The sequence below is a fragment of the Diceros bicornis genome, chromosome 8 (assembly GCF_020826845.1).
Source record: "Diceros bicornis minor isolate mBicDic1 chromosome 8, mDicBic1.mat.cur, whole genome shotgun sequence".
NCBI classification, from domain to species: domain Eukaryota; kingdom Metazoa; phylum Chordata; class Mammalia; order Perissodactyla; family Rhinocerotidae; genus Diceros; species Diceros bicornis.
The window spans coordinates 59,918,496-59,934,724 of NC_080747.1; positions in this window are offsets into that span (position 1 = coordinate 59,918,496).

A 16,229-nucleotide genomic window follows, 5' to 3' on the forward strand; every position below is an offset into this window, starting at 1 on the left:
TCATTATCTTAACCTTTCTACCTTGCTTCCAGCACCACAGGAGGAAAATGACTACAACTGAATTTTATTATCTAATTTGGTTTACAAATGGGTCTTATTTAAAGGGTGAGTAAGGACATTGTCAGGGTTGATATCCTGTCCGGCCTCGAGAATGCCTGCTACTTCCTATTAACTCTGCTAATCCAGTAAAAGATTTCTTTATACAGCCTCAAGAAATTGCATGGCAGAAGGGAAACAAATATGGCAATGAAAAGGAGGAGTTTTTGACACCACCATGCAGATGTGGTTCAGGCCCAATAACAAACCATAGTGCCTATTGGAGCACAATTGCCTCTGTGCCAGCATATACATCAATTAACCCATTGGGCACCCGAAAAGATGATTTTATGGGAAAAGCAATACTTTTGGAAACTTTCTCCCACAGTGGCTCATAAAGCCTACTCTCATGCTATATGCCCAAAGTATAATTCAGAGACACCACTTCATGGATCACAAGGCCATTTTCCCCCTCCTAAGGGACACTTTGAGATATGGCACCTGAACTTTGTACAAATGCCATCATCTCCAGGATATAAATATGGAGGATATATGTCTTAGTAATGATCTATATGTTCTCACTTTGGGGTGAGGCCTTTCCTTGCAGAAGAGCAATGGTTTTAAGTAAATTATTATTGGAAAGGATAATTCCTTAGGGAGTTCCTACTGAGTTACACAGTGACTGAGGAACTCATTCCACTGCACAAATAATTAAATCTATTTGTGACATTTGGCCAATAATGCAACATTTTAACTAAAGATACAATCAAAACTCAATTGGCAGAGCTTTCAGAAGCGTTTCGTCTCTCATGGGCAAAAGCTAGTCTGCTAGTGCTCCTCAGTCTTAGGTCTACACCCTTTGGTAAACATCAACTGTTTCCTTTGAAATAATAACAGAAGGGCCTATGTAATTGGAAGAAGGAATGTACAAACCAACGTTGCTTAAAGGAGATATCTTACATGATTGTCAATGTCTCATTGAAACACTTAAAAGAAACTAAAGGTTGATAACTGAGTCCTTTCACAGTAAATTCCTGGGAGAAGAAGACCTTAAGGATCATGGAATAACCTGGAGATTCTGTTCATAGGAAAAGACACCAGATAAAAGACTCTTTGCAGCCCCATTGGAAAGGACCATACCAGGTACTCTTAGCCAACTCATGTGCTGCAGAATCAAAAGGCATAGACACATGGATTCACATTTCTTGTTTGAAAAAGGCTTCTCCACCCAAGTGGATTTCAGTTCCTATTTCTGATACCCAACTTCAACTGACCAATACAAATTTCTCCAAACTAAGATGAGAAGAAGATGGCATCTGCTGGAGACAGCTGTCCCAAGACTCTGTAGCAGGCCTGTATTCCCAACCTTATATCTCCTCACTTAAAACCTTGTAATGCTTAAACCATATACCCATTTTATAATTGTTCCACTTAAGGTTTTCATAATATTATCATACTTAAAGAAAGAAAGTGATGGGTTTGGAATAGACTGGTCTTGCAGGCCAGGCATTTATTGAGTGGTTCCTAACGGAACTCAATGGTTATATGGAACAAACTTCTGGCCTTGGCTACCACCCAGATGGCTAGGATGCTGCACCCTGAGCTTTTCTTGGTTGCAGAGAAGGATTTGCCTGGAGCTAACATCTGTTGCTGATCTTCCTCTTCTTAAGACCAGACGGGCTCATTCAGTGTTCAACTGGTATGACCACCTAGAGGCCGTACTTGTTCCTTCCTTGGGGCTAGAAGATGTCATATCACATGTAGAAGCCCTGAGTAAATGTATGCAACAAGCTCTTAGTGATTGTCAAGCAGGAATAGCCTTATTAAATACTGAAATGTCTTTAATAATACAGGCTGTCCTTCAAAATAGAATGGCCTTAGATATTTTAACTGCATCCCAAGGTGGTACATGTGCAATCATTCAAATTGAATGCTATGTTTTTATACCTGATGAATCTTCCAATGTATCATCTCTGCTAAAAAGCATGAAAAAGCAGGTGAATGCCCTGAGCAAGCTTACAGCCAGTCTTGATTTGTTTGGCTGGCTCCCTTCAGGTATTGGTTCCCTTTTGTGACCTGGATTGCAATTCCTATTTCTATTACTCCTTGGAATGCTTGTACTAGTCATAATATTCAAACTAATTAGTGGTTTCTTTACTCAGTGTTGTAAGTCTGGCATGCAGGCTAGAGTAATGATTGCTCAATGACTTGAGATGGTCAATTGATCTTACAATCCTGGATGAATTTCCTTTTCTGATAAAGACTATGCCTAAGAACTCATTTTTAGACTTTAAGTATTGAATTATCATCATTGTTACTGTACCTTTTCTATAATTGTAAACAACGTAAGCATAAGGAGTCATGTAAAGGCACATGTACAATGTTTGTGTGCTAACCTAAAATTAATTGAAAAGTTACATAACCTATGAAATGCTTCCCCTGTTAATATATACCTCTATAGTTGTTCCCTATATACAACTATTTCCCCTCCCCCCACCATGTGGGTAACTGGGAAAATAAATGAGATAAAAGCCTAGCACTGAGGGGCATGATGGACCCAGGTCAGTCAGCAACCACCTTGGTGCCAAAGAACAATATTTTGACCATCCATGCTTTCTATCAAAAGATTATTGATCAAAAGGGGAAAAATGTTGAAATAAGAAAAATCAATAGGACATATTGGAGTATATGAAGAAGCCATTTGGTTTAAAACTCATTTGGCCTGACTTTGTTTTTTCAGAAAGGCCTAATGTGGCCTGTGGAGCATACATCGTACATCTTCTTTAAACATTTACAAGGTCTCAAAGCCAAGAATAATGCCCTTAAAGATAGGGATGTTGCCTCGTCCCATAACAGCATTTCTTTAAGGATAAGCATTTCTTCCCAGAAACTAAGAATTAATTACTGATCTGCTTTGACTCATCTCATGACCACTGACCTGCTGACCACTGACTTTGTGTGCCAGAAAAGCATCTCATGACTGTAGTAAAAGAGATATTCCTAGGGCCGGCCTCATGGCATAATGGTTAAGTTCGGCACACTCTGCTTCCGCAGCCTGGGTTTGTGGTTTCAGATCCCGGCCATGGACTTACACCACTCATCAGCCATGCTGTGGCGGCAACCCACATCCAAAATAGAGGAAAGATTGGCACAGATGTTAGCTCAGGGCTAATCTTCCTGGAGCAAAAAAAGAGGAAGATTAGCAACAGACGTTAGCTCAGTGAGAATCTTCCTCAGCAAAAAAAAAAGAGAGAGAGAGATTCCTGTCATATGTGATGTATGTTCCTTGTTCCAAGATGATATGTAACCACTCTGTACACCTCGTTTCTTCAGAGGGCTTCCTTCCTTGGTGAAGGTCACTTCCAGGCTATAGTCCTCAAAACTGGCTCATATAATAAAATCACCTGAATTTTGATTCATAGATTGATTATGGATTATTTGCATTGACAATTCCATAGCTCATGGCCATCTTCCTGCATCTTCAAAGCTATCAGCATAGCCTCTTCAAAGCTCTTTCTTTCTATCACTCTGCTTTGTCACATCAATTTCTGTCTGATTCTGGCTCCTTCTGCATCCCTTTTATAAGAATTTGTATGATTTTATCAGGCCCATCCAGGATAATATGGATAATCTTCCCATTGCAAGATCCTTAACTTAGTCATATCTGCAATGTTCCTTTTACAATGCAAGGTAACATACTCACAAGTTCTGGGGATAAGGACAAGGACATCTTTGGGGAGCCATTGTTCAGCCTTCCACAGGAGACTTGAATTTCAGTGTTCAAAGCAATTGTTCGTTAGCAATTTACATTACAAAATGTACATATTATAGAAGGAGAGTTGGAGATTGTGGGAGGAACCAAATGATACCAACACTGGCTGAAATTCAATACAACTACACTTAATGTCCCTAAGTTAAATAAAAGCAGATTTAGGCATTTTCTCCAGACTGCTAATGGAAACCTTCCAAGGGCAAAGAGCCACTGCAGTGTGGACTAAAGGAAAGTTATTTTGGGGCATTGTGCTATTACTGCTGCCATTACCGCTTCCTGATGGCTTTGATGGGGCTCAGAGCAGGCCACCCCAAAATATGCCACTGTGGCATATTGATTATTTTGAATTAAAGTTGTGCATTGTGGCCAAATGCACTTGAAAGAAAAGGAAAATCTCTTCTTTTTGTTACCTGGCCAAGTTAATTGCCTCCTCTGAGTTTCAGTATCCTCATCCATAAAATAAGAACATCCTTGTAGTGTTGTAAGGTCTCAAGATAATACAACAAAAGCATGTAGAGTAGCACTGGCATAAAGCAATACTCAGCAAATGGTTGTTACTATTAGTACAGTGTATGGTATCTACATCAGAATAAATAATTATTTTTGAGGAGGGAAATATGAGACACAGTTCAAAATGGAGTATTTAATGTGACTTACAGACTTGTATAGCCCTTAGAGCAGCTGGAAGATTGTGGTAGTATAATAGGTTATTTTAAAAAGCCGGCCCGGTGGTGTAGCAGTTAAGTTCTCGAGTTCTGCTTCAGTGGCCCGGGGTTCGCTGGTTTGGATCCTGGACGCAGACCTACTCACCGCTCATCAAGCCATGCTGAGGTGGTGTCCCATATAGAAGAGCTACAACTCTACAACTATGATACACAACTACGTACTGGCGCTTTGGGGAGAAAAAAAGAAAAAGAGGAAGATTGGCAACAGATGTTAGCACAGGGCCAATCTCCCTCAAAAAAAAAAAAACCTGAGAATTTGACCATCTTAGAGTATTAAGAGTCTAGAATTCTCCACAAATTAAATATACTATCAATCTGGTGTTGGGTCAAAGGTCTCAAATTAGAGAACCGTATTTGAAAGTGAAGATCCCTGAAAACCTAACCATGATCACTTTGACAAATTCCATAGTAAGTAATTTTAATTCCATTAAATCCAAAACTGTAATTCCAAGTTAGAAAGTACTCCTTTAATTTGATTCTTCAAACATTTTTTTAACTTACGTCATCACAGTGGCTACAAACGCTGATAACACACAATTTGATCACCTCCACTTGCTTCGTAGAGAAATGAGACTCGAGGAGATAAGATTGTATCTGAACAGTGTTTGTAATTCATTGTGGTGCTTTTTGCTTGGCATAAAGGCCAAGAACCCAGCAATCAGTTCAATGTTACAAAGTCATTCAATCTTATTGCATGTTGAGACTTTTCCCTCATATGCCATTCCCTGTCACAAAGTTGTGCCTCTTGGAGTGTGAGTCTGTCTACAATGTTTATCAGCTTTTTCTCTGTATGCTGAGCTTTTATTCATCTTTATAGATACAATTCAATGGTATCTCCCTTTGTGAAGGCAAATGAGATATTCTGATTATTGAGGTTATGTGTAAAGTGCGACTATATCAATAATTGTATAAATTATTCAGTTAAAGGGTTTGATTTATTGATGCAGAAAAAAATGTTAAATATGACGTAACCAAGGCCATTTAAAAAAAATGAAAAGAATCTGAGCTCATAATCATTGTTAATAACTCAGTTTTGAGAGCTTTGAAGCTTAACATACTGTTCTTGACAGGACAAGAGTTATTAACTTATCAGTAGATGGCAGATTTCAGTAGGACCTTAAGTATGATCATGCAAATGGACATAAAAAGCAAAGATACATGAAAACATATTAATTTCCTGCTTTGCACAAGTATGGTTTTTAAAAAGATGCACAGATTTTCCCATGACAATATTCTTTAAATCATCATTAAGTGAAAATGGCATGTATCTTTTAAAGTTGCATAGTTTCACCCCTAGGAACAATAAGGAAAAGTTCATATCTCTGTTAACAAATTTATTACATTCTGCACTTCCCATCCCTCCCAAATAAAACACACTGGAAAAATAAATTCTACTTCCTTATTGGCCAGTAACTGACAAATACCCCTTTCATAAGCTTCTGCCTTCATTCTTCAACAAGGAGGGAGAAAGCAATAAAAACTCATTTCGAAATCGCGGTGCATAAAGAACACTACCGTGTTGATTCAAGATCTGAAATCAGAGACGCCTACCGAGATCACACAAACATTTTTATCTTTTCCTTTTATCCATTGGAAAGTTTCATAAAAGAGAAACTACATCTAAAGAGACTTTTTTTTGACTTTAAGCAAAACAAAAACTGTAAAATATCTAAAATTAAACCAGGACATACGTACAGATTGTCAAACATCAAAGAAGTCTGTGTAGAGGCAGAACAAAATCTATTTAATTGCCTTGAAATACTGAGTACAATGTTTTGTACTCGTCTTATTAGAGATGACAGAAGTAATATCATTGCAAATCAATCTAAGATGTTTATTTCAATGTTGGTTAACAGATGGAATTATTATATTCAACTGAGATATCACATCTAATTATCATATTAATAGATTTTCACTGAGTGAAGCAGTTTATTTTATGCTTATATAGGTTTTCTTGGTGACAATAAAGACCTTAAGGAATGGATTTTCGGTCTAGTATGTCTAACACAGTTCCATAGCAATAGCTCAATAATGCATGTTTATTATGATATTGGCAAAGAATTGGTCTTTTGTGATTACTCCTTAATTATTTCTGTCAATGTTGAATTGTTAATCCAATATTGTGGCCTGCGACATTGATTTAAAGTATTAAACTAAGAGTAAGGAAGCACGGCCGTCTTCATCTTGACTCAGAGTTTTGCTGTCCTTATCTCACGTAGCGGATGTCATGAGAGGCAACACTTGTGACGTCAGTATATTCAGACATTCATGTTTACTTTTAGTTCTTCTAAACTTACCGAAAATGTCCAGTTGATACCTGAAGCTTCTTGCTGTAGCTGAAAAGAAATCATGTAAGTAGGAATCATGGAGGAGAAAATACGAGACTCTGATAGTGGAATCTTCAGAGCTGAAATGCCTGCAATACATGCTAGTCTGAGATGACAGGAGACCGAGGCTTTGGGCTTGTTGGAGAGGAAGAAATTTTTCCTCCCACTCTTCTGGGTTCTTCTGGCTGGGGTAAGAATTAAACTGTCATGAGACAGACTAACAGGAGAAAAACTAACAGAAGTTCAATAACATGTTTACCTCCTGTGTACATGGGAGAGACCCAGGAAAACTGAGTAACTCACCAAAATGGTTGAAGCCACCACCTGAAATATCATCTTCAGCTAAAAGCAAAGAAGATTTTTGGGGAGGGGGGAATCAGTTACAGAAGGTTACAAGCAATAACACAATAAACCCTTAAGGGTAAGCTTATTATGCAGACTTATGTCCTTGCCTTCTGCATTAAGAGTTTCTAGAGATAAGGTCATCCTCCTCTTCCTGGTACAGGAAGGGAGACACCTTAGAAATGGAGAGTTCTCTTATAAATGTAAGTGTCTCTTATAAAAGGGTAACTTTTACTCAGTTTTCTGAAGTTTCTTAAAAATAATCAGCCTAAAATAAACCTTATGCCAAAGAGAACTATTTTAGGGTGGCAAATTCTACTCCTCTTCAGGCATTAGCTATATATGGTGCAGGAAACAACTGCTCAGTCTCCAAGGTCCCATTCTAGAAACTGCCATATTCCCTTTCCAAAAAAAACCCCAAATATCTGACATGACAACATGAGTAAGGTGTAAATTGGAATGTGTAGATTTAATTTTGAAGTCAGAGAATATCCACAATAAGCAAAGATACATGGTTAGCAGTAAGGATACATGGATAATTCTAGATTATTTTGAAATCCTTTACATACTTGAATAGAGGACATTCAAAAGATGCAGTATGACTCAGCAGGTTTAAAAATTTTTTTTTAATTGCACAATATGGTGTATATGATAGATATAAAAATTTTATAAAAACACACATATACATGTTTTATATATACAATATAAAAGATTGTATAATATATATATACATATGTATGCTGTAAATTTGTGTATATACATACATGTACAGTTTTAGGAGCAGTAACAAACTGAATAACTATGCTCATTTCCAAGTCCAAGACATGGAACATTACCAGGATACTGAAAGTACTCTGCGTACCCCTCTCCCATCTCATCCCTCTCCCTCCCTATCACCCCTCCTCACACACACATCTTAACCTTATCTTGAACTCAGTGTCAATTTGTCACTTATCTTTATAAATTTACCACTTATGTGTGAAATGCTAAACAATTCCTTAGTTCTGTTGGTTTTTGAACTTTGAATAAATGAGATGATGTATAAATATGACTTAATTCTCTCGCTCAACAATATGTTTGTGAGTTTAATCCAGGCGGATTCATTTTTACAGATGACTGACATTCCATTTTATGACAACACCAACATTTATTTTGTGGTCCACGGTTGGATAGAAGTTTGGGTTGCTTACAGTTTTACTATTGTGAACAATGCAGCTCTCAACATTTTTGTACTGGTTTCTGGCTACACATATGTAAGAGATACTCTAGGATATATATGTAGGAGGAGAATTACTGGCTGATAGGGTATACATATCTTCAACTTCACCAAATAACACTATTTTCCAAATGGTTGTACTGATTTATTCCACCCACAAGCAATTCATGAAAGTTCCTCTTTCTCCACCTACTGGCCAACACTTGGAATTGTCAGACTTTTTAAATTGTTGCCAATCAAATTACTACATAATGGCATCTTATTGTGGTTTTAATTTGCATGTCCCTTATTACAAATAAGATTAAATATCTTTCACATGCTTATGAGCCATTTGTATTTGATCCTCTGTGAAATTTTATTTCTTTTGCACACTTTTTCTGTTATGCTGTTGGCTATTTCATAATAGCTCTTTCAAAAACATACATTTTGTATACTAATCACTTATTACTTATATATGTGGCAAAAAGTTGTATCTGTGGTGTTTTTTTAAATAAATTTTTTGTAATATAACTTTTTTTGTGGCTAGTCTCTTCTCAAAATCATAAAAATATTCTTTTATATTGCCTTCTAAAAATTGGATACTTTTGTCTTTTATTTTTATAACTCAGAATTGATTTTTGTCACAATGTGAGGCAGAAATTCAATTTTATTTTTCATATGTGGATCACCAATTGTCCCAGCACCATGTATAGAAAAATCCATCATTTTCCAATCTCTGCCATTTATGAAGATAATATATATGCATGGGTTTGTTTCTGGACTCCATTTTTTTCTTCATTGGTCAATATGTTTATACCTACACCAGTGCCATACCATCTTAATTACTATAGCATTATAAAAAATTCTTGGTAAGTAGAAAGGCAAGTTCTCCAATACTACTGTTCTTCTTTAGGAGTGTCTTAGCTCTTCTTAGTTCTTTCATATACACCTTAGAATCAGCTTGTCAATATGAGAACTTTGAGTGAAAGTGCATTGAATTTATATATCAATTTCAGTAGAGGTAGTTGACGCATCTTCAAAATAGTAAATCTTCCATTTTCTGAATTTGATGTAGTTCATAAATTGAGATCTGTAACTAACATTTAAATTTTTTTCTTCTTGCTCATTATTTGTTCAACTTATTTCTAGACACTTTTGCATCTGAATGCTATCATAAATGGTGTCTTTAAAACTGCTTTTCCAATTTTTGTATATTATTTTTGTACCATCAGCCTTCTAATTATGCATCTGTAAATTACTTTACATTTTCTACGTAGTCAATTATGTCATCTGCTACTAATGTCGGTTTTGTTTTTCCACTTATTATAAATTTTTATGTCTTTTTCTAGCCTTGCTGCACTGGTTAAAACTTTCAGTACAAGCTTGAATGGAAATGATGATACCAGGTATTCTTGTCTTGTTCTCAACAAACTGCTTAAACATTTCACCACTAAGTATAATATTTTTTGTAGATGCTTTATAGCTTTATGAGGTTAAGGAAGTCACCTGCTGTTAATAATTTCTTTCTAAATCGCAAGTGAATATTGAATTACAGTATTCTTAAATCCTGAAATTTCCACTCTGAGTAGAAACTATGGTGAAATGGCCATGTCTGAACCTAACGAACTTCTGAGGAATCCTGGAGATGCAGGTAGAGCCCTGTGGTCTGCGGAGAGCAGCTGAAAACTTCAAAATTAATATAAATGGGAACTTAAATAGGAACACAGAACACTTTCCTTGTGATTTGGACAACTATGCTCTCCCTACTCAACAGTAAATAAGATCTTAATGAGATTCTAAGAGCAGAACGAACAAACAAAAATAGACCAAAAAGACTGCCAGAGATATAATGCTGAATATATGGTAAACATTCTATGGTGGCAGCTTAGGAGATACATGTATAGATTAACAAACCTAATACAGAGCCTTGTACATAGAATTATATGTATTATGTACATATTACATACATAGTAATAAATGCTTTCTGATTGGTTTATTGTTGAAAAGGTCCTAACTCACATTTTAACTGACATTCCTAGTTAATGGTTGAAAAATTTGGTAGTACATATAGATCATTGTATGCTAAATATATGGTTAGTGTAATATTTGAGACAAATTTGTTTTGAAATACATATACTTTGTAGTTGCTTTCAAAAACCCAATAAATAACATTAAATCACTTTAGAATTTCAAATGAACCATTTCTTTTTAAAGGTAGTGCTCCCATCTTTAGTAATCCAAATTGTCTCCTTTCAGAGTCACATTGAAAGATGGAAAATTAATTTGCTTGGTTCCTGAGGATATATGGGTGATGATCATATCAAAAAGGTTAAAGACAGATAAAAGCATATGCCACGGTGTCTTGAAGCAAACATTTTTCTTCTTAAATAGATTGATATTTAAACAAAAGCTCTGCTGTAGATTTGAATGAATTGTGACTATACTACTGTGGCATGACCTGTTATAATTATTCCTACTACGCGTGTGATTAAAATGGTTATAAGTTGTCTTATTCATATCAAAACATAGGTATATTAGCTAAGAGAAATTTTTAACAAAATTTTCCCCTACCTTTAGAGAAAATCCTTTAACCCAACACAATGTTGCTAGAAGCTCAACTTCAAGCCCAGTTGATGAATCATTGGGAAGAAATGGGATAATGAGAGCAGACTCTGCGACAAGGATTGAAGTGCAAGTATGCGTTTTGGGAGGTGCAGGGAAGGACAGCAGAGGAGTGTACAGAAACAATACCCAGATGGGAACACCACCCTGGGACATCAACTGAGCTCTTGCAGCTGGTTCTTCTGGAGGAAGATCTGAATGATGCACCTCCATGGCCATCAGAGACAACAAGCCTCAGATTCAGGAATCCCAGCAAATCACATGCAGGACAAACAAAATAATTCCACACCTGCCACCTCATAGTAAAACATTAGAACACGGAGGACAAAGAGAAGATCTTATAATAAATAAATGTAATAAATCTTCTATGGGTCAACACTCCAGGGAAGAGGCATAGACAGACCAGCTCATCCAGTCTCTGGATAGTATATAACACAATTCACCCAGATGCTAAGTCCATTATAAACTGAACTGATCTGGACCTGGGTTTTGTTTTGGTTTATTTTTTGTAAAATAAATGCAATTACTGTGGCTTTTCAGAGCTCATTTTCTATTTAGTGAGTAGTAAGCAACTTTACAATAGAAAACTAATCATCAAAATTTTCTTTTGTGTTAGTCACAAAATCCATTTTGAGATGATTTCTCTATTTCTGCAGGACTAGAGTGGAAAGAAGGGTTAGTAGGTTGTCCATTGAATTATTTGACTAAGTTTAGCTTCCTTACTTTTGTGGCCTAATTCTATATACTTAGTGACTCTTGTTCTGACGTTCTTGCCTTGAGTATTCTATTTAAGCTTAAGTGAATATTCACTCTATAACCTCCTAGACATGCTGAGAAATATTATGCCCATATTACACCTGGCAATGGCCTTCTTCCGTTTGTATGGTTTTGTTTGGAGGTTGTATATGATTAATAGTCTAAATGCAAGTCCTGGTGCAGACATGCTGAATTCACATATCAGACCATTACTAGCTATGTGACCTTGAGCAAATTACTTAACTACTTACAATTTAGATTTTCTCTCTTCATCCCTATGAAACTCTATGCTCTAGTTATAACAAATTACTTCTTGGTTCTCTGAAAATGTAACCCAGGCCCTCCAGGACCAGTTCAACTGACCCCATCTCTTATCAACAGAGTGATTAAGAATTGTCTTTCAGAAAAACTGCAAAGTCACATAGCCAGGGCATGCGCAAAAGGAGAAATCATGACCTGAAACAACCTTAGAACCAAAAATCCTCCTTCCCTCAGAACCAAAGGGCCAGGACATGACCAGAACTTGAAAGTTGGACTCATATCAGAAGTGAAGGGTCCCTCATTCGGGAAGATCTGGTGTTAAAATTCCTTCCCCACCTCATCAAAAATGTTTAGAACCCCATCATAAATGTTTAGAACCCTGTCATAAATGTTTAAAACCTTAGCATAAATGCTTGAAGCCCACCAATCAAAGCCTGTCCCATCAGTGTTTCCATGTGCCAGCCCATTCTCCTTAACTTCTTAAATTTTGCCCCAAATCCTGAATCAGGGAGACAGATCTGAGGGCACATGCCCCCTGTCTCCCTGCAGATCAATCTCTCAGAATAAAAGCTGATTTCTTCCCCAAAGGCTGATGCCATAATTAATTGGCTTGTTTATGCGCATTGGGCAGAGAACCCCAATTTTGTGTGGTAACAAAAATACCATTTTCTGTTTTGGCTCAGGGTCTTACAGATGCTGTTCCCTCTAACTGGAACATCTTTCATCTCTTCCCCACCTCCTAGCCCATTCATCTGGTTAATTTTTACTTATTCTTTAGCTCTTAGTTGACAAATCACCTCTTCCAGGAAGCTTTTCCTGAGCCCGCTAAGTATTAAGTAGCTAATGAAGTGTCATAACAACAATCACTTCATTTTCACCCTGATTTGCTAGTAAAAGGAAATGAGGCAAAGAGAAATGAACTGACTTGCCCAAGGTTATAAAGCCTGTTAAGGGCAGAACCAAGGCACAGTGTCATATTATCTCCATTTTCTTCTGATTATTTTCGCTTCAGCTAGCAAGGCCAGCTCCACCCTGGTTGCACACCAGCTTCTGTGGAAGCTGACTTATAACCCCCAGAAAGAGATCCTCTGCATATTGCCGGGTGAGGTGTCTTTCTTCCCCATGACACAGTAATTCATCAGGCCATCTAAGACATCCTGAGTTCTCCTCCTTGCCAACTCTACCAGTTTCCCTTCACTGGATCACCAGCTGCTAAGAACTTAATCTGGACTGATGCCTACCTTCTGCATTTTCTCCTTGCTGCCAACGTTAACAAGTAGCCACTGTGATTTAGTTAGCTCTTCCCAGAGTTCACATGGGGCACCCACTGCTCCTCTGTTTTTATGTTTTGCTTTATAAACAATTCATTCCGCTGCCTAAGCCAGGGGCCTCGGTTTCATTACAGACTGACCCTCTCCCTCTGCTTTGTGTCCACCTGGGCTCTAGGTCCTGCCATTTCTACTCCCTTAACAACTCTCATATGTAACTCCTCCTCTCCCTTCCTTGTGAAATTGCCTTAATTACGCCTTTCATCAGCTTTGACTGGACCATTGACGTAACTTCCTAACCTGTCTCCCAGACTCCAGGCTGTCCACTCCAGTCAGTCTTATTCACTGCAAAGTGATTGTTCTGAAGAGCAGATCTCATCAGGCCATTCTTCAACTTGAGATTCTTCAGTCGCTGCCTGTCACCTACAGTCAATATCACTGGGCTTACGTGGTACCTTAGTCTGCTCAGGCTACCATAACAAAGTACTACAGACTGAGTGGTTTAAACAACAGAAATTTATTTTCTCCTAGTTCTGGAGGCTAGAAGTCCAAGATCAAGGTGTCTTTAGGGTTTGTTTATTCTGAAGCCTTTTTCCTCGGCTTGCAGATGGTCATCTCCATGTATGTTCACATGGTCTTCCTCTGTACATATCCATGTCCTAATCTCCTTTTCTTATAAGGACAACAGTCATAGTGGATTAAGTCCCACCCTAGTGACCTCATTTTAACTTGATTACATTTTTAAATAGACTATCTCCAAGTAAGATCACATGCTGAGGTACCGAGGGTTAGGACTTCAACATACGAATTTTAGGGAGAACAAATTCAGTCCATAACAAGTGGCTTACCTCTCCCTCTCACTCCAGATCTTCATTTCTCCTTCCCAGAACCTATTAGAATTACTCATTTTCTGTGTGTGGGTATCTTGGAAAAACTATTCTATACAAAAATCAGCATATGTGTTTGTGTGTGTGTGCATATTGTTGACACACACACAGACACACTCCTTTTTTCATGGTATGCATGGGAAAACACCATGCACACTGTTCCGCACCTTGCTTGTTCTGTGTAAAAATATGTTTTGGTGAATGTTCAATTTCAGTGAATATTTTTATATATTTCCCTGGAGGTAGAGAGATATGAGGCATGGTATTTTATTGTTGGGATGTATCACTATTTATTTCAGAAGTTTCATATAGATATAATTAGGGTGCTTCTAGTCTTTTGCTTCTTTTGCTCTAATTACTGTATCTCATGTCTTTCCCTTGTCTAACTGCATTGTCAGAGCACTTCCCAAACTCTGTTACATAATAGTGGTGGTTCTAGATATCCTTGTCTCAATTTCAGCCCTCTAGGCTATTTCTTCTTTTGTTCTACCATTAGGCATGATGCTGACTTTTGGCTTCTGTTATACATGACGGTTATTACTGTTGTTACTTTTAATATTTTAGAAATATCTATTGAGAGAATACTTTTCCACCCCTCATGTATCTTTTTAAATTGAAGTAGCTCAATTTGCATAACATTCCTAGTCTTTACTTGCTCCTTTTATGATTCTGTCCAGAGGAGAAGTAACATCTTATTCGGAAAGAACGAATCACGCATGCTCAGTTCAGTATCTCCTTTTTTCTCCTTGGAAGCAGGCCTTCCATGTGGATGAGACTCCTCTGGTTCAACATTTCCAGGGACTTAGTGTCTTTCTGCCTATTTGTGGTATTCAGTTGGCAGCCTATAAACTCACATACTAAGCTACATCTTCCAAGGTTTTTGTTATTAATACTAAATACTGATTTTTGATTCCATATGCCACTCATTTGACTTTTCTTTTTTTTTCTGATTTTTTTTTTTTTTTTTTAGTGCTGAGGTGGTTTCTTGAGCTCTTTAGATATCCCAACAGTAAGTGTGCAATCATATTTTATTAAAAGTTTTAAAAATCTAGAATGGATGTTTAATCCACTTTTAACAATGAGTACAGATAATTTAATCCATTGCCAGTTTATTGATATAGGCATATAGTATGTGCTGAATAAATGGTTATTAAATTTAAAAATCACTGTATTTGTATTCTCATAAGTAAGTGCAACACTATCTTTAATGTGCTTTGAGGTATGATTCCCAAATTTATTCCTTTTCATACCATATCAGTTAAAAACCTTCAATAAAGAACATCATGGGGATGTGGTTTATTCTCTTCTAGTTTTAGAGGCTAAGAAAGGTTTTCATTTCCTCTCAAATGTAGTACCAGAAAGGTGTCTTAGAGAACCAATTAATATAATACAATTATCTGTGTATACAAATAATGTTTGTGCCAAAATATAATATCCTCTAGACAATGAAAGATATAATAACAATCATAAGTACAAGAACAAATCACTCCCTATACAGTTATTTGATACAAAAAGTAGTAGATTTAAACCAAGAACCTCATCTTTGGTTTGTACTAGGAAAAAAGTGCCCTTTGGAGTTCTTTTCAAGGACTGAAGTAAATGTCATTTCTTTCAAATTAATTCTCTAGGCTGAGCTTTCTTTGAATACAACATCGCGATGGGTGATACACCTTAAATTGGGTAAAAGAAATCCTGCTTTGAAAGGGTTACATATGTGAAGTTTCTGGAAATAAGAGCATGTAGGTTAAACGTATGGCTGTTACAGCCAGGCAGACTTATGTGTGAACTCAGACTTCGGCACATACTAGCTGTGTGACTCTGAAAAAGTTACTTAACCTCTCAGGGTCTCAGATTCTATATCTGTAAAATGAGAGGGAAAATTGTAATTCCCCTTAAACCTTTATAAGGCTGTTGTAAGGATTAAATAAAGAAAAGGTAATGCATGTAACACAGTACCTACAGTACCAGGGATATAATGTTTTCAGTAAATATTAGTAAATATTGTTTCTTTTTAATATAATTGTTAACATTCATATTA